The sequence below is a fragment of the Meles meles genome, chromosome 2 (genome assembly GCF_922984935.1).
Source record: "Meles meles chromosome 2, mMelMel3.1 paternal haplotype, whole genome shotgun sequence".
NCBI classification, from domain to species: domain Eukaryota; kingdom Metazoa; phylum Chordata; class Mammalia; order Carnivora; family Mustelidae; genus Meles; species Meles meles.
The window spans coordinates 63,243,283-63,269,579 of NC_060067.1; positions in this window are offsets into that span (position 1 = coordinate 63,243,283).

Genomic DNA, 26,297 nt, shown 5'->3' on the forward strand with positions numbered 1-26,297 from the left:
CAAGAGCTTTTACAGAGACATTGAAAGTCACAGACAGTTCAGTGTTGCTAGCGGAGACACTGACACAGTTCCTGCATTGTGACATCTTGAAAGCTATGACTGGGGGACAAATCTACCTATCACTCTTTGTACTGGAAGCCAGACTGGACATGTTGGGTGCGGGCCTCAGACCCCAGGGCTTGAATCTCTGTGGTCTTGACCAGGAACCCTGCCGTGGCTAAACTTTGTGTTCACTTTCTGCATTCCTTCTACAAATATGGAGACCAGCAGGGACCCATCTCACAGTGTCTCACAGTGTCTCATGGACAACTAAACTTCAGTAGACTGAACACTTATGAAATAGAGATTTCATCCTTAATGCCAATTGATAATTGAAGCCATTCTATGTTGTTCAGAGACACTTCAAAAAAACACTGGATCCTGACTTCAACAGTGGGGGGAAAATCTCTGCAGCTGACACAGCTGATTGAGTCTTGGAAATGCTGCATTCAACAGCAAAGAGGCCTCTACTGGAATTTCACTGGTCTCTATAGACAGAAGTCACCAGACCCTTGAAGCAAAGGAGCCCACTTAGTCCAATTCTGTGTAAGAGGTCCCCTATCTAATAAGGTTCATAAATATTTCTAACTGTTCTAAAGCTTAAAGAACATGATCTCACAGATAACAGCCATGTTCCTGGTCATGGAGAAAGATACAAAGAAAGAGTAGAGGCAGAAGTTCAACCCAACTGAATGACTTCCTCTAGAAAATCAAGTGGCCAAGGATGAAATGAGCCAAGTTTCCCAAACATTGACTCCTTGTTCATATTACTTCATTTTGTGATTCAACAAAAAAAAGATAGATCCAGTACAATATATCAGGAGGACAGTGGTCCTCTGGAGATGGATGGTATAGACAAAAGCCATAAAGCAAGTCTGGGGAGGCTCTAAGAAACATACTTAGCCTTTTGAGGAACACCTTCTGACCAAGTGGTTGAAGACAACACAGGGACTACAATAGAATCTACCTACCAAATCACTTGACCCTATCCATTCACTAAACTGCTGTATATTCCAAGGGTGACCAAGGAAACTCTAAGACCAAGGAAGGACAATATAATGACAATATCTTGATCAAATGCTACTAAGTTGTCCCAGAAAAAATAAATGCCTGTTCACCAAGCACAAGGATGATCCATCAAGCATGTGTACTCCAAGAACCAAGTTCAGAGTGCTTGTGCAACATCAGGGTAAAGAATATGCACCATTATTCACTCACTGCTCCAGGATGATGCAGATTTATGAGCTGATTGAGAATTTGTGAGTGACTTCCTATTAAAGGGTATGTTCCTTTTCTTCCCACAAAGACCCACTTGCTCTGCGTTCTGTAGTTCTGAATACATGCCCCCATCACCAAGGATACTAGTAGGTCTTTGTTGGCAGTGAGAATTTGTTCAACATCCCCCACTAAGGCCATCTTGGGCAAGCAAGCTCCCAGTATGTGGTGAGCCATCTACACAGCAGGCCTTGCCTCAGGCCCTTCAGACTATAGACAATATATCCTTTATATGAGATTTTGGTACCCAGCTATCTGATGATGAAGTGTCATCTCCAGGTCCACTGCTATAGCACAAATTCTTTACTTTTATGTCAAAGGACAGGACATGAGTAAATTGAATATTGAAATATACTAGGTTTCCTGCAAGCACTACACAGGCTCAGAAGTATCCCCTGGGCCTCAGTAACAGAGCAGAAGTGGCTATAACAATGACAGACCTCATGCTTCATTACCACAATCTGTCAAGTAAGGTTCACACAGCCTTGCATTTACTAGTATAGACCCCTTATCTAGATTCTCATTCTATTGGGTAAATAGATACCTAGATGCCATCCAAAAAATGGGTAGAGGCCTTCTCCCTGAGAAAGGCACAGGAGGATTCCCTTAAGCAGCAGCCAGAGACACCTGAAAGGTGATAGCCCCTAACCTTCAGTTCCCTACAAATAAAAGAATTTGTAGAACCAAAATGGTTGTGACTCCCTACTAACCATTCTATGACCCTCCCACAAAAGGCCTCTCACTAGGCCATGATTAATACTCAAACTTCATCAGAACAATTTTTTTTCTTTTTTTATTTCATCAGAACAATTTTAATCATGAATTTGCCAACATTCATTCTAGTCATAGGCCATTTATCCAATGATACACCTACTCATGCAGAGCCTGCCCCATTGCCAGCAAACCATATGCCTGGCAAGTCTCCCCCCCACCAATGCCCACCACCTTTCTGGTTTGGTGAAGAGCCTGCTAAGCTTCAACACCATGAGTGGACTTTATAGCCCAGCTCCCGTAACTCAAGACCTCTCAGCACTCAGGCTTGTGACTCCTCAACCAGCCATACCCACTTCACACTGGCCCTGGGCTTGGCCTAAGAAACTCCTGGACATGCTGGAGTCAGAGGTGACCATAGTTCTGAGTACAGAAATTGGAGGATCCATTGTCCCAAATGCAAGTCCCTATTCCCATGGAACCAAACTTCAGGATTAAACATAAAACCGACAGAGATCTGGATCTTTCCTTACATAGGGATCAATCTCTAAAACGCCTATTTAAAAAATCCTTACTGTTCTCCTTTTCTCTACATTTGTCTTTCTATTGGTATTCATCCAATTGTCAGGCAACATTAGAGCTCAGGTAGACAGAGGAGACAGCAGCTTATGAAGGCAATGTCACTATGTGGGACTCATGGACCATTTGGACACCATCCACCCTTCCACATTTTCACATAGAAACAGGATTCTCTGGCTTCTTGGGAAGGATTGCTACACAGGGAACTAACCAGAAGGAAGTTCAGAAAAGCATTCCATGGTCTAGAGCTATTCATGACAGCCAGGGATCAAATCACCTCCAAGAACTTCTTCACGGCAAACTGATCATTCTTCAAGTAACCACACCAGCAATTCAGGTCTCTACGAAGGGTGGAAGGCTGGTGTCCTGATCCAAAGAACATGCTTCCTGCATCCTAAATCTCCCACACAGACTTGCTCCAGGTGGATCTTTGTGAACTTGACACCTATTCTATCTGCTGCAGACAGTTCTAGGGACAAATTTGTGAATAAGAATAGAGTCATTGGTTTCATTTGTCATTATCTTGTGGTCAGAAAAGACTAATTCAAGCAAGAAGTAGATACCTAGAGTCAAGCATTTGTTGGCTTGGGGAACACCTTGATTCACAGTGAAATGGTCAGTGAACTTAGGGCCTGGGACCTTTTTCTGCCTACACATGCTTTCCCCCTGCCCCTCTCCCCCAACTGGTTTGACAGCTTGTATGTTACTATAGGTATGAATATGTAAAAGCTGGCAGAGGATCCATTTCTGTGAAGGGAGTTTTCTCTTAAGGTGGATGGATGTGACATATTTAGGAAGCAGGCAACCCCACAGGAGTCAAGCAGCTATTGCTGACCTTCGTTGGGGTTGCTTCTAGGACATTGCCCTCATCTTTTTGCTAGGATCGCCCATACCTGAGCCAATGATTAAGGCCAGGTAAGCAGGTCAAATTCCTTCCTTTTCATCCAGAGTCTTGGGCTGGAACCCCAGTTTTCCTAAAGTTAAACCTAAATTTCTAGATAAAGAATGTGTCTGTAAAAGACAAAGTAGAATAGTGGTTACCAGGGGGCAGTCGGGGATGAAGAAGGGGAACTTACTCTATAATGGATATAGAGTTTCAGTTTGAAATGAAAAATTTCTGGAAATGGATAGTGGTGATAATTCCACAGTAATGTGAATGTACATAATGTTACTGAATTATACATTAGAAGTGATTAAAATGTAGGTATTGCATTATGTATATTTTTCCACAAAATAAGACAAACCATTTTAGGGTGGTCAGTTCAGTGGTATTCAGTACATTTGCAATGTGTAGCCACTACCACTAGTTCCAAATCATTTCTATCACACCAAAGTTAAAACTACTAAGTAGTTTCCCTCCTTTATCTATCCAGTCCCTGGCAATCACCAACTTGCGTTATATCCAGTGTTGGTCTTCTGAGTTGGCTATTAGCAGGAAGCCACAGACTAAGTAACTTAATAGAAATTTCTCACAGTTCCAAGGGTTAGAACTCCAAAATCAAGTTGTCAGCAGATTTGGTTTCTCTGGAGGCCTCCTTCCCTTTGTTTGCAGTTGTCTTCCTGCTGTATTCTCAATATGGCCCTCTTCTTGTGAGCAGACACTCTTGGTGTCTCTTTTCTCAGGAGAATACTTATTTGATTGGGGCCCTACCTTTAAGACTTTAAGCTTATTTACATCCTTAAGGACCTTGTCTCCACATGCAGTCACACTGGGGGCTGAGGCATTGGCTTATGTATTTTGTGGGGGAGGGGGCTCAATTCAGTACATAACATTCTACTCTCTGGCCCCCCAGTACTCATGGCCTCATATACAAGATACAAAATGCATTTATCCCATTTCAGCAGCCCCCAAGGTCTTGACTTATTCCAGCAACTCCAAAGTCTCTAAATATCTAAAATTAAGTCTGGGGGCGCCTGGATGGCTCAGTGGGTTAAAGCCTCTGCCTTCAGCTCAGGTCATGGTCCCAGGGTCCTGGGATCGAGCCCCACATCGGGCTCTCTGCTTGGCAGGGAGCCTGCTTCCTCCTCTCTCTCTGCCTGCCTCTCTGCCTAGTTGTGATTTCTCTCTGTCAAAGAAATAAAAAAAAAAAATTTAAAATTAAGTCTGGGTGAGACCAGAAGTAGGATTCATCCTGAGGCTGGACTCTAAGGAATTTAGGTGCTTTTGAATACAATGGTGGGATAGGCATAGGATAGACATTCTCCTTTCAAAAGGGAGAAATACAATGTCACGAAGCTTTCCCCCATGCTTTCTTCTAAGAGTTATGGTTTTGGCTCCTGGCATTAGGTTTTTGATCCATTTTGAGATAATTTGTGTGTATGGTGTGGGTTAAGGGTCCAGCCTTAGTCTTTAGCATGTGGATGTACAGTTTTTCCACCACAACCTGTTTAAAGTTATGTCCTCTCCCCCATTGAATGTTCTCATCACCCTTGTTGAAAATATTTTTACTATGCATCTGTGGATTTCTGAGATGTCTGTCACTATATCCATACCACACCATTTTGACTATTGTAGCTTTGATAAGAGTTGCATTGCAATGACTAGAATCTTCTGCAGAAAGTCCTATCTCAAGATACTCCACGGGCTCAGGTCTTACAGAATTGCAACGGTTCTGGAATGTTCCTCAAGGAACAACTCTGTTCCACTTCAATGAATGGACCAGGAAGGCTTCTCAGCAAAGAAAAACTCACTTTGACTACTAGTTCAAATTAACTAGCCAATTTCAGATCTTTCATTGGCCGGTTATTCACTTGGCTATTAAGTATGGAAAAGAAGTAACCCTGCATTTGACTTGAAGTCTTTGAAATTCTTCAGTTTAACATTTGAAATCCCATAGCAGGACAGTAAGCTACTGTGTATTTAACCTACCATAGCAGTTATGTAGGATATGGTATCTTGACTATTAAAAATACCACTTCTGGCATTTATTATGTAGCTACTGGTCTAGAGAATATATTCTTTAATCCTCAGTGAAAGTGAATATCAAGTTTGTTTTTTTTTCCACAGGAAGGTCAGCAGTATGCATTCACAGCCTCATCTTAGGGTTATGTTAACTTTCCTTATCTTCACCATAATATAGGCTACAGGAATCTTGATTATATTGACTTTCCACAGAAGTTCTTGCTAGTCTACTTCACCACTAGCATTATACTATTGGACTTAGGAAGTAACAAATACTCTGGAAAGCACCTATGTGCCAGACTGAAAGAAATAAACTTACAAGGATTCGGGGCCCTACCACATGAATGATGCTTTTGAACATCCAGGGCATGCAGGAACAGCACTTACAACTTGCAAATTCAAAGTTACTATAAGGTGTAACTTCAAAACTGGTAGGCCTCTTTGGATTATAGAGACAGCACATGTCACACTTAGAAACATTTTCCACTGGCCTCCAAAGGCCAAGTTTTAAGTAGGACTTAGATCAAAGATGTCTCTGCAACTGGTCTAAGTTATAATACCTACAGCCTTGCCCTTAAGTGTATAACTTAACCGGTCGCATGGGTATGTTAGGCATACCCATAGTAGAAAAGTATGTGAGGTCTCTATAGGAATCAACAGAAAATGTACATACTAGACCTTTAAGATTTCAAAATCAATCTATACATTTGCTGGTATAAGAAAATTACCAATTTCCAGATTGTTCCCAACCAGGTTACTAGGCCTTAGTAGAGACAGAACCCCTAATCATAATTAACTGTTAGCACTTCCCATTATAACTGGATGCAGTAAGACTCAAAGTAATAAGGTGAAGTGGACACAATTATTTTTATGCTGGAAGTAGTATAATGGGGAGAACCAAGCAAATTTAAGGTCAGATTTAAGTTATAAGAATGAATGGCACAGACCCATCTTCCCCTACCTTCTGTTTTTATGACCTCTCAGTTCATACTTATGAACTCATTGGGAGATTCCTAGGACAAGGATGAAAATTAGAGCCTTGTTTCATAGATTTGTTCAATATATAATTAGAGATTGTAAAAGGACTATTGTAATATTAAGACTCCTTAGAAGGTGCCCTAAAAACAGTTTAAAGGGAAAATACTCCAAATAGGCAGAAGTTCAATCAATGCCTTTGGTCATTTTTTATACAAAATAAGGGGTCTAAAACACTCCAAAATATAATAGTGAAATTTACACATCTCAAAGACAAAATCCTGAAAGCAACTCAAGACAAGAAGTCTGTAAACTACAAAAGGTAGAAACATTAGACTGGCAGAAGACTTATCCACAGAGACCTAACAGGCCAGAAAAGACAGGCAGGATATATTCAGGGTGTTAAACGAGGAAAATATACAGCCAAGAATACTTTAAGTTAGGATGTCATTCAAAATAGTGACAAAATCTTCCAGGACTAAAAAAACAAAAAACAAACAAACAAAAAAAACTAAAAGAATTTGATCACCAAACGCACCCTACAACAAATATTAAAAGGGATCCTCTAAGTAGAGAGGTAACAGATAAGAAAGAGACAATATATAGTAGGTCACTTGGGCTATTTACGCCAATCAAAAGACACAGGGTATAAGATTGTATTAAAAAAACCAAGACCATCAAGATGCTGTCTAAAAGATTCATTTTAGACCTGAAGTCACCTCCAGATTTAAAGTGACAGGGTGGAAAACCATTTATCATGCTAATGCACATCAAAAGAAAGCTGGGGAGGCTATCCTTATAGCAAACAAATTAGATTTTAAACAAAAGACTGTAAAAAGAGAAAAAGAAGGACACTATCATAATTAAAGAGTCTATCCAACAAAAAGATCTAACAATTATATTTATGCCCCTAACATGGAAGCAGCCAGTTATAAGCCAATTAATAACAAAAATCAAAGAAACACATGGATAATATAACAGTAGGGGACTTCAACACCCCCTCTCACTGCAATGGACAGAACAATCATCTAAGTAGGAGATCAGTAAGGAAATACAGGCATTGAATGACACACTGGACCAGATGGACTTCAGATATATTCAGAACATTCCATTTGAAAGCAACAGAATACAAATTCTTCTCTAGTGCACATGGAACATTCTCCAGAAGAGATCACATCCTGGATCACAAAACAGGTCTCAAGTGGTACCAAAAGACTGGGACCATTCCCTGCATATTTTCAGACAATAATACTTTGAGGGGCACCTGTGTGGCTCAATGGGTTAAGCCACTGCCTTTGGCTCAGGTCATGATCTCAGGGTCCTGGGATCGAGTCCCACATTGGGCTCTCTGCTCAGCAGGGAGCCTGCTTCCCTCTCTCTCTCTGCCTGCCTCTCTGCCTACTTGTGATCTTTCGGTGTCAAATAAAATTAAAAATAAGATAATGCTTTGAAACTGGAACTCAATCACAAGAGGAAATTTGGAAAGAATTCAAATACATGGAGCTAAAGATCATCCCACTGAAGAATCAGTGGGTCAACCAGGAAATTAAAGAATGAAAAATTCATGGAAAAAAACGAAAATGAAAACTATTCAAAACCTTTGGGATGGAGGTGCCTGGGTGGCTCAATAGATTAAAGTCTCTGCCTTTGGCTCAGGTTAGGATCCCAGGGTCCTGGGATCAAGCCCCGCATCGGGCTCTCTGCTCAGCAGGGAGCCTGCTTCCTCCTCTCTCTCTCTGCCTACTTCTCTGCCTACTTGTGATCTCTGTCTATCCAATAAATAAAATCTTTAAAAAAAAAAAAAAAACCTTTGGGATGCAGCAAAGGTGTTCCTAAGAGGGAAATACATATCACTACAAGACTTTCAAGAAACCAAGTTCTTGAATATACAACCCAACTATAAACCTAAAGGAGCTGGAAAAAGAACAAAAAAAGCCTAAACCCAACAGGAAAACATTAGAGCACAAATCTGTGAAAATAGAAACTGAAAGAACAGTAGAACAGATCAACAAGACTAGGAGCTTGTTCTTTAAAAGAATGAGCAAGATTGATAACCCCTGGCCAGACTTATCAAAAAAAAAAAAAAAAAAAAGAGCGAGAGAGAGAGAGAAAGGACCAAATAAATCATGAATAAGAGAAATCACAAACACTGAAGAACTAGGATTCTAAGAACATATTAGGAACAACTCTATGCCAACAAATTGGGCAATCTGGAAGAAACAAATGTATTCCTAAATATGTATGAACTACCAAAACTGAATCAGGAAGAAACAGGAAACCTGAACAGACCCATAACCAACAAGGAAATTGAAGTAGTAATCAAAATCTCCCAACAAACAAGAGCCCAGGGTCAGATGGCTTCCCAGGGGAATTCTTGCAAATATTAAAGAAGAAATACCTATTTTTAAGCTGTTCCAAAAAAACAGAAGTGGAGTGATGAGCACTGGGTATTATAGTTAACTAATGAAACATTGAACACTACATCGAAAACTAATTATGTGCTATACAGTGGCTAACATAATAAAAATGCAAGGAAAACTTCCAAACTCTGAGGCCAACATTACCTTGATCCCAAAACCAGATAAAGAGCCCACCAAAAAGAATTACAGACCAATATCCCTGATGAAAATGTATGCAAAAATGCTCACTAAAATATTAGTCAATAGGATCCAACAGTACATTAAAATGTTTATTCACTACAACCAAGTGGGATTTATTCCTGAGCTGCAAAGATGGTTCAACATCCATAAATCAATGTGATACGCTACATAAATAGAAACATATGATCCTCTCAATAGATATAGAAAAAGCATTTGACAAAATACAGGATCCCTTCTTGATTAAAAATCTTCACATTGTAGGGATAGAAGGTATACCTCAATATCATTAAAGACACCTATTAAAAACCCCACAGCAAATATCATTCTTAATGGGGAAAAACAGAGGTTTTCATCTAAAGTCAGGAACACAGCAGGAATGTCCACCCTCACCACTGCTGTTCAAGTTAGTACTAGAAGTCCTAGCCTCAGCAATCAGACAACAAAAAAAGAAATAAAAGTCCTCTGATTGTCAAAGAAGACAAACTCTCACTCTTTGCAAATGACAGGATGCTCTATGTGGAAAACCCAAAAGACTCCACCCCAAAATTGCTAGAACTAATACAGGAATTCAGCAAAGTGGCAGGATATAAAAATCAATGCACAGCAACCCACAGAATGGGAGAAGATATTAGCAAATGACAGTACACACAAAAGGTTGATATTCAGGCTCTATAAAGAACTCCTCAAACTCAACACACAAAACAGATAATCATATCAAAAAATGGGAAGAAGATATGAACAGACACTTCTCCAGTGAAGACATACAAATGGCTATCAGACACATGAAAAAATGTTCATCACCACTAGCCATCAGGGAGATTCAAATTAAAACCACATTGAGATACCACCTTACATCAGTTAGAACGGCCAAAATTAGCAAGACAGGAAACAACGTGTGTTGGAGAGGATGTGGAGAAAAGGGAACCCTCTTACACTGTTGGTGGGAATGCAACTTGGGACAGCCACTTTGGAGAACAATGTGGAGATTCCGCAAGAAATTAAAAATAGAGCTTCCCTATGACCCTGCAATTGCACTAAAGATACAGATGTAGTGAAAAGAAGGGCCATCTGTACCCCAATGTTTATAGCAGCAATGGCCACGGTCGCCGAACTGTGGAAAGAACCAAGATGCCCTTCAACGGACGAATGGATAAGGAAGATGTGGTACATATACACAATGGAGTATTTGCCTCCATCAGAAAGGATGAATACCCAACTTTTGTAGCAACATGGACAGGACTGGAAGAGATTCTGCTTGACTTATTTCACTCACCATAGAGAGTCAAGCATCATATGGTTTCACTTATTTGTAGAGCATAACAAATAACATGGAAGACATGGGGAGATGGAGAGGAGAAGGGAGTTGAGGGAAATTGGAAGGGGAGATGAACCATGAGAGACTATGGACTCTGAAAAACAACCTGAGAGTTTTGAAGGGGTGGGGAGTGGGAGGTTGGGGAACCAGGTGGTGGGTAATAGGGAGGGCACATATTGCATGGAGCACTGGGTGTGGTGCAAAAACAATGAATACTGTTACGCTGAAAAGAAGTTTAAAAAAATCAATGCGGGGCGCCTGGGTGGCTCAGTGGATTAAGCCGCTGCCTTCGGCTCAGGTCATGATCTCAGGGTCCTGGGATCCCTGCTCCGCAGGGACCCTGCTTCCTCCTCTCTCTCTCTGCCTGCCTCTCTGCCTACTTGTGATCTGTGTCAAATAAATAAAATAAAATCTTAAAAAAAAAATCAATGCACAGAAATCAGTTGCATTTCTACGCACCAATGAGACAGAAGAGAAAGTATGGAGTTGATTCTATTTACAATTTCACCCAAATACGTAAGATAGCTAGGAATAAACCTAGTCTAGAGGCAAAGCATCTGTACTCAGAAAACTATAGAATACTCCTGAAAGAAATTGAGGAAGACACAAAGAAATGGAAAAAAGTTCCACGTTCATGGATTGGAAGAATATTGTTAAAATATCTATGCTACCTAGAGCAATTTACACATTCAATGCAATCCCTATCAAAATACCATCAACTTTTTTTCACAGAGCTGGAACAAATAATCCTAAAATTTGTATGGAACCATAAAAGGCCCTGAATAGCCAAAGGAATTTTGGAAAACAAAATAAAACAAAGCTTGTGGCATCACAATTCCAGACTTCAAGCTGTATTACAAAGCTATAATCATCAAGACAGTATGGTACTGGCACAAAAGACACATAGATCAATGGAACAAAATAGCTCAGAAGTGGACCCCCAACTCTATGGTCAACTAATCTTTGACAAAGCAGAAAAGAATACCCAATGGAATAAAAGCGTCTTCAACAAACGGTGTCAGGAAGATTGGACAGCCATGTGAAGAATGAAACTGGACCATTTTCTTACACTATACACAAAAATACTCAAAATGGATGAAAATCCTAAATGTGAGACAAATCCATCAATCCTGAGGAACACAGGCAGCAAACTCTTTGACCTCAGCCACAGCAACTTCTTACTAGACATCTCCAAAGGCAAGGGAAACTAAAGCAAAAATGAGTTATTGGGGAACTCAAGATAAAAAGCTTTTGCACAGGAAACAGTTAACAAAACAAAAAGACAACTTACAGAATGGGAGAAGATATTTGCACATAACATCAGATAAAGGGCTAGTATTCAAGATCTATAAAGAACTTAAACTCAACACCCAAAAAATAATCCAATCAAGAAATGGGCAGAAGACATGAGCAGACATTTCTCCAAAGAAGACATCCAAATGGCCAACAGACACGTGAAAAAATGTGCATCACTTGGCATCAGGGAAATACAAATCAAAACCACAATGAGATACCACCTCACACTAGTCAGAATGGTTAAGATGAACAAATTAGGAAACATATGTTGGTGAGGATGTGGAGAAAGGGGAACCCTCCTACACTGTTGGTGGGAAGGCAAGCTGGTACAGCCACTCTAGAAAGCAGTATGGAGGTTCCTCAAAAGAGTTGGGAATAGAGCTACCTTATGACCCAACAATTACACTACTGGGTATTTACCCCAAAGATACAAATGTAGTAATCCAAAGGGGCACCTGCACCCCAATGTTGATAGCAGCAATGTCCTTAACAGCTAAGCTATAGAAAGTGCCTAGATGTCCATCGACAAATGAGTATATAAAGAGGTGGTGTGTGTGTCAGGGCATGTGTGTGTGTGTACACACACACAATGAAATATTATACAGCCATCAAAAATTATACCTTACTATTTGCAATAACGTGGATGGAACTAGAGGGTATTATGCTAAGCAAAATAAGTCAGAGACAATTATCACATGATCTCATGGATATGTGGAATTTAACAAGGCAGAGGATCATAGGGGAAGAGAAGAAAAAAATGAAACAAAATGAAACCAGAGAGGGAGACAAACCATAAGAGACTTTTATCAAAATAAGGTTACTGGAGGGGACAGGGAGTGGAGGGATGGGGAAACTGGCTGGTGGACTTTAGGAAGGGTATGTGTTGTATGTGTTATATGTGTTACATGTGTAAGCACTTGGTGTTATATGTGTAAGCACTGGGTATTATATAAAACTGATGAATCAGACCTGTAACCCTGAAACAAATACATTATATGTTAATTGAATTTAAATTAAAAAATAAAATAAGGGATCTAAGACAAGTATTCAGAATCCTACATACTAGCAAATGGGTTGGCTGCTCAGGGTCCTGGGAGAAGATTAGAAGAGAGGTGGTTTGGGAAAAGGCATGCAGTAGGGACTCATGGGGATAGGCACAAAACCTGAGGATTTTTGCATCAGGAGACCATGCCTACCAAAGCACTTGTCATGGACAACCCACTCAGCACTGAATCAACCCACTGAGTCAACTCCACTCAGACAGGAGGTCCTTGTCTAGTAGAAGTCAGCCAGTTTCTGTGTTCAGCCATCCAGTGCTTACAGAAAGGGGCTACCCACTATTTGTGTCCAACACCTTGGGCTCCCTCTCATCAAGGTCCATCTAGCCATTGCCACTGTTTTAAAGTTGACCTGTCGGCGGCAGCAGCAGATATAAAACACTCCATACAGTGCCATCTAGCATCTTGTTGGCAAGGTGATTATACTGGATACTTTCACCCTTGAGAAAGAAGCATCCATCCTATTGTGATTGATAACTATTGTGGATATGGATTTACATTCCATTCCCAGGTACTTCCACACTCAGCCCTTAGAGGTGCCTGCATAAGCGCTTTCAGAATACCTAACTTACTGCAGAAAAGCCTGTAAGTCACCTAGGACAAGAGACTGGGGTCCTTTTGCCAGTAGCCCAGCAAGATTTTCTGCCACATGAAAGTGGAAAAGCATACAGAACCCAGGGGATTCACTGGGGCACTTCTTGGTGCTCTCACTCCCAATGTTAAAAGTAGGCATGTATAGTAAACATGGCCTGATAAAGTTATCAGGGGTTCAGGCCTCTTAATGTAGATGTTGCTCACACACCCAAAAAGCTTAACAATGGAAGTACTGGCCACCAGAGAAGGACTGTAGGATTAATGGTAGGAAAAAGAACAGTTACATTTTATATAGATAGTTCTTAAAGACCAGCTAAGCAATAAAAATCAGGGAACTGTAGCTACCTACCACTGGTAGACTCAGATGTACCAGACAGCTTCCCCGTCACAAAAGCCACTGTCCAGTTACCTAACCACCTCCAGCTGTTAGCTCTATGCTCCTAGGGTGGAGACAACTACTGGGTATGCTTAAGCATTCCAGTCCTATGTGGGATTTTTTAAGCTGGTCTGTCACAGGTTGCTGGGCTAGCAGAGACCATCAGGTTCACATTATGATCTGACCTCTCCCTCTGCATAATCCTGCTTCTTCCCTGGTCTTTCCACAGGTATTATTCCTAGGTCAGTCTTCTGCATGCCTCATCTTCTCAGCACAATCAGAGAGAAGCAGCAGGGATGGTGGACTCAACATTCCTCAGGGGTGGGAAGAATCGGACATTATGAAGCCCCCCTTCCATAGCCCACCAGCCCTTTCAAGAGGCACCACCAGCTATCCACAACTTCCCCACCTCAAGAGTCCGCATCTGTCTGCCTAAAGGCAGTCTCTGGCACCGCCTGAGCTTGGTCAAAAAAGAATGCACGTGACTTCATCTCAGGGTTGTGAGTTCCAACCTCATGCTGGACATGGAGACTAGTTATAGAACAAACAAAGCACCCAAATGCAAACTAGAAGCCTGAAGGGAGGTAAAGTCCCTAGGGTCTGAAGCCTGAAGGGAGGTAAAGTCCCTAGGGTTATGCCCTGAGGGCAGGACAGTCATTGAACCCGCTCCTGCTTGGTGAGGTTGTTGTTCAGGTGTGCTCTGCATGGTCTGTGTACCAGAGTCTTCCCAGCAGGACGGAACCCACCCCCACAGTAAACTCATTTATAACCACACTGTTTGCAACTTCCTTCCCTATTCCTGCTTTCCTCATTTCACTCATGCTTCCTGGAATCACCCACCAAGTGAATTCCTGCTCCCACAGCCTTGCCTCAGAATCTGCTTTCCAGAGAGCCAAACTGAGCAGACTGCGTGAAGCTATGAGATTACAGTGAGTAGATGAACTCCAAAATCCAGGGACACACTGTTACACACTCAATGTGTCCTCCTTCCCCAAACCTCATACGATGCTCTAACCCCTAGTATGCTGGCATTAAGAGGTGGGACTCTGGAAGGTGATTAGGTTTAAGTGAGATCATGAGGGTGGGTGCCCACGATGGGATTAGTGTCTAAGAAGACCAGAAATCCCTTGTTTTCCACCATTTGAGGACACTGGAAAGAACAGCAGTCTGCCTGTCAATTGCTCCACCACCAGGAAGAAAATCTGCTGGCACCTTCCTCTTGGACTTCCCAGCCCTCCCATCCCTTTAGACCCAGCAGGTCTCTGGCTCCTCAACTTTCCTTTCTCTCCACCTACCCCCACAAAAGTCTACAGTATCTCAGCTTCACTTCCCAGTGGAATTTTCACATACACATCTGCTTTGCTGCATGGAGCTTGGCTCTCCCAACAAGTGACCATAGGAGCAAGGATGCAGGTACTTCACAGTACTGAGCACAGGTATATACATGCCTGGCCCCAAACCCACCTTGTTCCTGAGTCTGAGCCAGTAGAGTCACTAGTGACTCTCAGTGAATCAGGTATCCTTTTAGTGCATGAAAGGACACACACACACCCGTGTTCAAAAGAACCTTCTGTCTCCAGATCAGAGAAGTAGCTAAGTCTGAAAGGGGGAGGATGCTAATATTCTTAGATCAGGAGGTCATTAGTTGCAGATGACTAGCCCATTCTGTAAGATGCTATTTGAATGCTTTATCTACTTGTCCTTATATGTCCCTGTAGTTGGTCAAGATAACTTATTCTATGCTTACCTCTAATGTACTTAGGTTGCCCTTAAGCTGTTAATAAAACAGATGAGCTTAAAGTTGTTTATCCCTCAGATTTCTCATAAGACCTGGCCTACAGAATCAAGCAAAAGCAGTTTACTGGCAAGCTGGACCAGAAGCTTAAGGATTTTACCTCAAAACAGGAATCCTGTATAGAAAGACTACTTCTAGGTCATCCTGAGACCCTAGCCATTGAAATAGAGCTGTGGACCACCGGGTATGTTACCAGTGTTTTATGTAAGATGTGTTTCAAGCAAAGCTTTAGACTTTGTCAGGGTCAGTGCAGGTCACTGCTGGTTATGTATTCAGTCTTGAAGTCAGTTTTATGGTTTCTGTATACCCTGAATACTCAAGAGTCAGGCTTAGAATCGAATTAAGATGTTCTAACCGCTACCTCGTGGATTATCGTGATCTGTCGTGTTAAGCTATTTGCTTGACAGCTTATCCTTTATTATTGTGGAACAACTTGCCTTTGTCAGGTTCAATTTCTAAATTTGGTTCTTAAGTTTCTGGGACTTTATGTTAATATTTGAAATAAATTTTCTTACATTTGTATGTGAGGCCACAGGAGTAAGATCACTAAATATTCACAGTCAGCCATCTGTTGAGAAAGGAGTTTACCTGCTATTGCATACCCCTGGCTTGGGAGGTAGACAGGGGCACCTGGACCCGTCAGGAAATCTAGGGCTCCCCTGCTCAGCATGAGAGCTCCCCACACATGCATGGGATCCTGTAGGTTGAGAGGTCTGCGAGCTTGGTACGTAAGGATGAGGTTGGGTACGGAGGATGAGGAGGATAAAGATTTCTCTAGAGGGAAATAAGGCAAGAGCAAAAGGTACTGAGGCAGAGAAAAGGCTCCCGGCTGATGGCCTCAAAATCCATTCTTTCACCAAAAAGCCCATGACTCTTTGTTCCACCTGGCTGTTGGCTAAGGGGAGTCCTTTAGCACCACCTGGTGATCTTGGGGTATAGTAATCGATAAGAGCACAGAAGCCCACCGAAGCTTAACATTCTGGACTCTCAATGCCACCCTGGAAGCACCCTGTGCACCCTATGGCCATTAGACATCTAGGAAAGGGAGACAGACATCACCCCATTTGAGGAAAAAGATGGGAACTAAGCTGGACATTTGAGAGAACAAAATGGCATGGCAGGTTCCGGTCCATGGCTTCTTATGATGTAAGCGGAGTACAGTAGCCAGCCCCCTGGCCTCCAGGTAGAAACAGAGCCTCTGAGACAAAGACCACTCCCAGCTTAGGAAGACCCTCACTTCTTTGTCAAAGGGTCGTCACAGAGGCAGCACCTGATCTTCCCATGTGGCTCTAGGTTCACAGTGTATATTTGTCAAACTCCGATATAACGTCTCTTACCAAATCATGATTGGAGAAAAGTTACATTTGTGTTGGGGAAGAACTGATAAGACGTCAATTATGAGAAAGGGCAGGCACCAAATGGATGTTGAAGGATTTCTATCAAAAGAAAAAAAAAAAAAAACGCTTCCTGAGATGGCTCCACTCACCCCAAATCCAAGGGACTGTGTTCCCATGATGTCCTCTTACCCTTCTGTCCCCTATGCCAGAGCCCACACCCAGGCCCCAGGAAGCCAGGCTGGCATGCTCATCAGCAAGCTCATGCTCAGCCCCCCGGCCACACCTGAGAACGGATGGAGGAGCCAGTTGTGGTGGCTGACAGCCCCACAGAGGAAGATACACCATTGAGAGAAATACGCTGGTGTCCAGTTTCCAGAGGAATGTCAGGACCATGCATAAGCCAGTCTTCCATTCTCTGAAAGAATCCACCTACTTAAAACAGACTCCGTATAATCGCTTTGCTCTTTGAGAAGACTCAGAGCTTTGCTGTCGCTTCCAGAAAGAGTAGGTCATTCTCAAGCCCTCAGGACCCTCCCCAGTGGGTATAATCACGGGGCAGACTCAGTCTCTTTCTGGTCAGTGACCAGCCTGCTGTGGACCTCCTGGTCTTCACGGTAGAAGGTCAGAGCAATTGCTGATTTTGAACAGGAGGATGCAGAGTTGAGTAGGAATCTGCACTGAAAGGGCATATTCCTTCTGGGAAAGAAACCTCCCCATCTCCCAGAATACCCCTTGAGATCTGGCTCGGATAACTTCAACCTCCCATCTGGTCCCTTGAGTCTCCCTAGAGCTGGTTTGTGCATTGCCCTTCCTTTGATGTAATGACCACTCAAAACAGCCTCCCTGGTGTCTCCCCTCCACATCAGACATTCCACAAGGTCAGGATGGACCTGGGTCAGCAACCTTTTCCTCTCCAAGCCCTATCTTGGAATAATGGATATGTAAGGCAGCATCTCAGGGGTATGCCTGGACAGGTAGGTCTCTTCCAGCTGCACGTTCCCTGCTGGCCCTGAATCCCCCTCATGGTTAGGCTGGCCCTAGCTCACCTGGCATGGGGGGAGAGGGGATGCTTACCATAGCTTCTAGCCAGAGAACACTAGAACAGAGGACCCCCAACCCCTACCAAGAAGCCCACCCACATCCTGCATGAGCCAGAGAGGAGGAGTACGAGTAGCAAGACACACGGAAATGACCCTGCCCACGAAATGTTCCCATCTCCGGGCACCAGCATGACCCTGTCTAGGGAGCTTAGTGCGGCAGAGCTGACAGCACCAACTCCATCTTTGGCCCTTCGTCTTGTTTGTGTCCATGCAATGACCACTCCCCACCACCACCCCCTTGGAACTACAGGTTACAGGTCCCATGGAGGTTAATGCATGCCCCAACCAGAACTTAGGAAGGCTTGCTCTGATCTTCCGTAGAATTCTTTAGGTAACCAGTAGAGATAACCTAATTTCTTCTCTTCTCCCACTCAGGTGCAGGTGGCATTATAGGATCAGGGCATGGTCCTCTTGCTGTATAAAATCTGCAGATTAAGGTCCAGACTTTGCAAAGCATAGCTGCATGTCCCCTGGATTGTCATCTACTCAGACCACCCATCAGCAAATTACCCTGAACAAAACTGCCAACAGTATAAAGCAGCTGGATTCATTTTTTTTTCGGTCTCAAAGCACATTCAGTTTGGAGGGTACTTTACTGTCCCTCATAACTGTTGGAGATGCATGCTCTTTGACATGAGAGTACCCAGCTATAAGCTAAGCAGAACTTGGGAGAAGTCCTCTCCCGGATCCAACCTGTCGGTGGAATAGCCCTGGTGACCGTGCTTTGGGGGCTTTTATGCTCAATGGTTGCTAGACCAGCAAGTGCTATAAGGCCATCTGCTTGGTCCAGGCAGCATCCCATGATCACCTCCAGTACACCTATTACCTTAACTGCCTCAGAGGACGCAGGACAGCATCTGGTGAAGAACAGCATGCAGAGTCCAGGAGATCATTCTGCATTCATGTTAGACTATGCTCACTATGCAGATCTCAAAACATTTCTCTTAAAATGGTCACACGACAGGATAAAGTGGTTTCTGTGATTCATTCCCTTCATTGGCAGCAAGAGATTAAGAATTAAAAGGGTCAGAGATGTGGGGGCACAGCAACACTCACACTTTCCAAGACAAGCAGGGGACAGTCTATTCAAAGACTAACCTTGACAAATCTGATCAGTATTCCAGGAATGACTTTAGTTTATATCTTAAGACCAAGTATAGAATATACTTACTGTAACATGAACGGTAAAGCTCAATAGCCCAACAAACCAGTTAAGGGAGCCATTTTGTCAAATCCACTGCTACCTGGCACAAGTGAAATTTCAAAGCCTACGATGGACAAAAGCCATGATGCTTAAAGTCCTTGTTAGACACTTAAGTCAGAAGGGTTTTACATAACTTTACACTTTGATTGCAATTCACACTAAAAGAAATCCAGAAAAGCAGACTTGACTTATCATAAGTGATCCTGATGAAGAAAGGATCCTCGGTGACCTGCAGGTTGCTCTCATAGCCCTTACCCACTCAGACCCCACAAAAGCAGAGTCACAGCCCAGCCTCCAGCAATGTGGGAAATTGACTGCAGAATGCAAACCAGCAGGGGATACCTGAAACAAATTCTAGTCCTGTGCCCAGCCGCCACTGCCCCCCACCCCAACACTGCCACCTTTCCTCCAGGAGTGCAAAGGGCTTAATCATCCTCTCCTTTGTAGCTTGGCCTACAGCTTCACCTGACCAGAACAAGGACTTGCATCACTTTCTTTGCAGTAGTAAAGCCTACTTCAGAGGCAGGAGTTTCCTGGAAGAGTGAATACAAATTGAAGAGGGGCAATTATTCCTTGGAGATTGAGTGCTGAGGTACATGGGCCCAGGGGTAAGGATGCTCCATGTTTAGTCCTAGAAGACAGCCAGCTATCAGGCTCTGCAAGCCTTCCCTATTCTACATGGCCAATTGACTTAGGCACACTATCCCTGCAGATAAGGGTATATACACAACTTATATTTAAGGATGACCCACAGAAGGGCCAGCCTACTTCTTATGAGTATTGAGGTCTTGGGAAATCCCACTTCTCTTTATTGGTAGGTACTTAAGATTATACTAAGTCAAAGATATAATCGTACTTAATCAAAGACAACTTAGTGGTTCACAGAGCTTTCTGGAACATTTCTCACCAGAGATGACAAAGGACTTTACAAATGTGATAGAAGCACTCAAGTCTTGATTTTTAAAAAAGGGTGAAAATGTTAAACTTTCTGTTCCTAATCACTAGTTTTATCTACCCACAGGAATCAAGGACAAAGCCTAGATAGATTCAAGAATCACAGATAAACATGGTAAATCACTCAAGGCTTAATATTGGCTGCCTAATGGAAGTTGGGCAGGTCACTTTGGACAGGTTGGACACCTTGAAATGTTTTAGTGAAAAGAAATTATCCTGAGAAGGTAAAGAAATACTATTGAAGAGATCCAACATGGTTCTCATTCTCTGCAAATGGTTTCCATTCTCTGCCAATGGATAGAGTCATCACCTCCAAAAATCTGAAGTTACAAATTAATAGGGCAGATATTCAAGTTATTATTCAATTTGGGAAAAGAACTGATCAACCTTTTAGTGGTCTTCTGATTCTTAAACAGCTGGTGATTAAGTGTCCTTGAGATAAAGGATCTGTACCATCCAAGTGGGTAGTTGGGCTTCTTGATCTAGATACTTGGAAGGCAGATAGGACCTTCCTCGGTGCTGTTCAAGTATAAAACTCCAAGGAGTGATTTTAACATCTGGGTGTGGTGTGGGTATTCCAAAAAAGAACTTAGGAAGAAGTCTTCCACAGAGAACCACCTCTAGGAATAGTTCGTGGTTTGGCAGTTCAAGATGCTAAGCATGGAATTACATTCTGACCTAGGAATTCCTGTTAAGTAAACATCCATAAGAATTAACAGGGATTCAAGCAGATACTTGTACACCAACATTCACAGTATTCACAAAAGCCAAAATGTGGAAAACCCTGGTATCCACCAGATGAATAGATAAAATGGGATATAGACAAGATTGTTCAACCAGAAGAAACAATGAAGTGGGGCGCCTGGGTGGCTCAGTGGGTTAAGCCGCTGCCTTTGGCTCAGGTCATGATCTCAGGGTCCTGGGATCGAGTCCCGCATCGGGCTCTCTGCTCAGCAGGGAGCCTGCTTCCCTCTCTCTCTGCCTGCCTCTCTATCTACTTGTGATCTCTGTCAAATAAATAAATAAAATCTTTAAAAAAAAAAGAGGGGCGCCTGGGTGGCTCAGTGGGTTAAGCCGCTGCCTTCGGCTCAGGTCATGATCTTGGGGTCCTGGGATCGAGTCCCGCATCGGGCTCTCTGCTCAGCAGGGAGCCTGCTTCCCTCTCTCTCTCTCTCTCTCTCTGTGTCTACTTGTGATCTCTCTCTGTCAAATAAATAAAATCTTTAAAAAAAAAAAAAAGAAACAATGAAGTGGATAAATTGTTCTAACAAGCATGGACCTTGAAAAAATTTCTAAGACAAAAGAATGGTCTAAAAGTTATAGGAAATCATGAGAATAGGCACTTAAAAGACAAGTTAGATTAGAGGTTGACAGGGGCTGGGAAGCACAGACAATGAGAGTTATTGTTTAAAGGTTGTCTAGTTTCACTGTGGAATGATGTGCAAACATCCCTCATTTGAAAGCTTGATCAGCATGGAGAATCTAAGGCCTCTGATTATACACTGAAAGATGGTTCAATTGGCAAATTTTATGTTGTATATATATTTCACCATAAAAATATTTGGGATGAGGGGGGAATAGCCACCCATCTACTTGGGGAAGAGGTAATTTTTTTTAAGCCTACCCGGTAGAGACTGAATGTTTCTATCTCCCCCACCAAGTTCATATGTTGAAACCCTCGCCAATAGTGTGACCGTATTTGGAAATGGGGTCTTTGAGAGGTAATCAGCTTTAGGTTAGGTCATGTAGGTAGAGCTCCCAAGGATTAGTGCCCTTCTATGGAGGAGAAGAAGGGACCAGAGTTCACTCTACCACATGAGGTCACAGCAAGAATGCCACTATCTTCAAGCCAAAAAAAAGGGCCCTTACCAAACAGAATTTGCCAGCACCTTAACCTTGGACTTCCCAGCCACCAGAGCTGTGAGAGATCCATTGTTTAAGCCACCCAGTCAGTGGTATTTTGTTACAGAAGCCTATAAGAATGCTAGGAAGTATCCTCTAGGTTAGGATCTGATGTGTGAAGAGTTTGGAGGTCATTTTTTCCTCTAGGAAAGTAACAAGAGGACACAGAACAAACTGAAAAAAACTTAGATCTGAAGAAGCCACCACAGGCTAAATGGCCTCAAGAACTGGAGGGCCAAACAGGATACCAGCTTTTCAGTTTATAAGGAACAGAAGTCCAGGGGAAGCCTGGGCCAAGCCAGTACCTTTAAGAACATGTTAAACTGGAGTTGACAAGTTGATCCAGGCTTGGTGTCCACTGGTTGAGGATTAGAACTCCAGTGGGAGCCCAAACTCAGGAGGCTCCAGCAGTTTCATGATTTACTACCAGGAGCCCCAGAGAACCACTGTGGATTGGAGGGAAATCCCCTTGGGCTTCCAAGCAGGCATAGAGCAAAACAGTCATTCTGGAATTTACTCAGCTCTGTTTTCAACAAGGCTTGCAAATCATTACCCATCTGAGGGATGGGCGGTACACAAACTTCTGCCTTCTTTATAGACTTTCCATCTCACCTGAAATGTAGTACTTGAGTAGTGGGCAAGGATTTTCCAGGGTTAGTCACAGATAGTCATACTCAAGAAACTCAAATCCAAGATGAGTACCGAAAACTTTATGCCTAGCCATATCACATTCAAACCTCAGGAAGTCCAAGACAGAGCAAATTTCAGAAGTTCTAGGGCAGGAGAAAACCATGGCAGAAGAACAGAAGGACCATGAGACTGATCCCCACCATGAACCTGGTGAGGAGTTTCCCCAGCCATGCCCCTCTGTGTGCTCTGAAGTCACATATCCCCTCATGAGAAGACAGAGCCAAGAGTCCATGAGGGCAATTCCATGGGCTAAGACCTCCAACTAGCTCTGTCTGGTGACTGCTCAGTGAGGGCCACAGGAGGAGACTTCCCAGGCAACTGACCTGAATGCTCATTAGAAAACACCTCTTACTGATCTGACATTCTTCCCTCTGCCTGGAAGAGGGCAATGCTGTCTACATGGGAGAGCTGAGGGACCAGGAGGCTTGAGGAGACCACCCTAGTGCCCAGCACACCCATCTTCACATCCCACATGGTCCCTGCGAGGTGGGACTTGGTTGGGAAAAAGTCCCATCAGAAGACCCTTCAGGACCCCTGAACCTAGGAAATCCCATGGAATGCTGGGAGGTTAAGGGACTGGATGTTAGAAAAAGGTGTTGGGGCGGGGTGCACGGGAGGTTACAAGACTACGCCAGCTGGGCCCAAGGCATGAAGATCTACTTCAACCAACTGAAATGGGTAACCAAAGGGTTTGTGGACTAAATGCAAGAGTTTTTTTACCCAGACCTTTTTTCATTTGCCTTTAAACTTCCCAGAGTCTCCTCTGGGGAAGTAAATTTGAGGCTTGCTCTTCCATCTCCTCCTTTGGATGCCTCTTGAATAAACCCTTCCCTTGCTGCATACTCCATGTCTCAGCAATTGGCTTTGCTCTGCATCATGCAGATGAACTGGGGTACACTCCTTTAGGCTGTGCTAGTTCAGCCTTGCCTCAGAGCTCAGAAGAGGCTTTAAAGTGTGGCAGAAGAGGGAGCAATTGAAGGAAACTTCACTTTCTTCCCTAAGTCAACCTGGGTGAGTTCACAAATGCCCAGGTCAATCCTGGCTCAACCTCTGCTCCTTGGGCTCCTTCCTCCCTCTTCACCACAGTCCAGGGATAGATTTACTATAGCAATGAGGAATCTGCTGTCACATCAGTAGTCACAAAACAGAAGGCAAAGACCTGCAGGAGTGAAGCAGAGAGAAGGAAGTACTCCATTCTCCAACCCAGAAGCTGCTGGGTTCAGACATAGTAGAGACCCAGAGAACACAACCAAAGGAGAGGCCACTTCCTAGAATGACAGCCCCCTGCAATCTTCAACATTTAAAACCAGAAGCTCATTACAGACCCCATTAGATTTCTCCAGCTGTCTTAGCCACATGACTGCTTATGTGCAGGACTCCCCATTTGCTGCAAGTTATAGACCTGTATCTGAAGAGTCCAGAGACATTAAGAATGGAAATAAACAAGCCATAACTGAACTAAACTTTGACCCAAATGAATCTTGCCAACTCAGTAGTGCTAACTTGACCATATAAACAGTGAGTCACCCAATCAACAGATCACCATCCAACAATGGATGAAGACTCATTGGCATCAAATTTGAGAACAATTGATAGGGCAGATCTTAAGAATTCTTATTTGATTTTGTGAAAATAAGTAAAGAAAAACTCATTGTAAGTAGTCAAAAAGCCCTGAAGGGGAGCTTTCACACACTACCTCCTCACCATCATGGACAAATCCCAGCAGGTAGAAGCTTCCTTTACCTCCACTCCAGCAAAAGGGACATTTCCTCTTTGCCCAGCAATAACCCAGCCAATAGGAAGTCACTACAGCCTGAACTCTCGCTTTTCAATGCACTTTCATTCCGAAGAGCCCCTCTTGATTTCTACAATAAAGACTCCTCCCCTTTCTCTGGATTTGCACCTCTTGTTTGCTTAGTTTATATTCCTGAATAACCCATTTTTCTGGTAATCTGGCTATGTGTAAGGTTGACAGTTTACAGAAGGACTGATTGCTAAGGTGTCTGTTGAATCTTAATGGCAAGGACCTCAAAGTGTCCTTGACATAGAAAAGATCTTGACCATCTAAACTAGGGGTAGAGGTTGTGAGGCGATGGCAGAAAGAGTCTTCCTTCCACATCTAGATCTGAAGAAGTAGATATCACCTTTTTTCAGTGTTGATTTTCAAGCACAAAACAAAGCAGTGGATTTTTTCACTGAAGGGGGGTGGGGTGGTATTCCAAAAGGACCACAGGAAGAGATTTTCCACATAGAACCAACTCCAGGAACAGTCCACGGTTTGGTAGTTCCACAAAATGCTAAATATAGAAGTACCTTATGATGCAGGAATTCTGTTATAAGCCATGAAAACTGAAATCAGGGACTCAAGCAGCTAACTGAACGTCAGCATTTTCAAAAGTCTTCACAGGAGCCAAAATGAGGAGACAAGTGTCCTGACCATGGAGGTATAGACATGTGCATGCAATGTGTTTTTCAGCTACTGGAAGGCATGAAGCACTAACAGATGCTACAACAGGATAAATCTTGAGAACATTCGAAGAGAAGTAAACCAGAGGCAGAAGGACAAGTGTCATCTTATTCCAGTTCTACCAGAGCCCAGAAAGGAGTTTCATCAGTTATACCACTGTTGTACCTTGAAGCCACATATTCCACAGTGGGAACTAACTCAAGAGCCCACAGAGATGACCATGGGCCAGACATCAGGAAAGCTATCTGGTGACAGCTCAGTGGTAGAGCTATAGGAGTCTTTCCCCATGCTTTAGGCTTGAATACACATTTGAAGACATGAGCACTTCTTCTCAGTGACTTGCACATTCTTCCTTCTTCCCTAATGTAATGAAGTGGTGACATAATCAACAAGAAGCATAGGAACATGTGAGACTGAGAGAACAGGACCCTTAAGGAAATCCTGGTACCCAGCCCTGAATTCATAGGTCCCCTTGAGGACAAAACATGGGCACCTAATGGCACTTGGGGTTACAATCCCAGGGAGGTCTGGCCAAGGACCAAAGTGAGACTATCTTCCGCAAACTCCTGTGCAGTCAGTGTGGGCTCAGTCTTACCTGGGTTAAGGCTCTGCCACTATTCAGGATGGGAGGGGAAGGAGCTGAGAAAAGTTTCATATCCTTTGTGAGTCAGTCATGGTGGGGTGGGAGGCACAGATGTGCACCAGTGAGTCAAAAAAATAAGGCCCAAGTTTAATCTGAGAACAGACCCTAACAACTGAACCTCTAGTAACCCTATCTCTAGGGAAATTCCATTTTGGCAAGTGTGCCTGCTTGTTCTCTGGAACCATGCTGGGACACCACTCAGTACAGGAGGAGCCCCATTCCTATAGATCAAGGAGGTCTGCATGCTGCATGGCAACTCCAGGCTACCAACAATCCAAGGTCCACCATGCAAATGAGGAAAGCTGTTGGCATCTATCAAAGACCACTGCATGGGGCACCTGGGTGGCTCACTGGGTTAAGCCTCTGCCTTCAGCTCAAGTCATTATCTCAGGGTCCTGGGATCGAGCCCCACCTCGGGCTCTCTGCTCAGCAGGGAGCCTGCTTCCCTCTCTTTGCCTGCCTCTCTGCCTACTTGTGATCTCTGT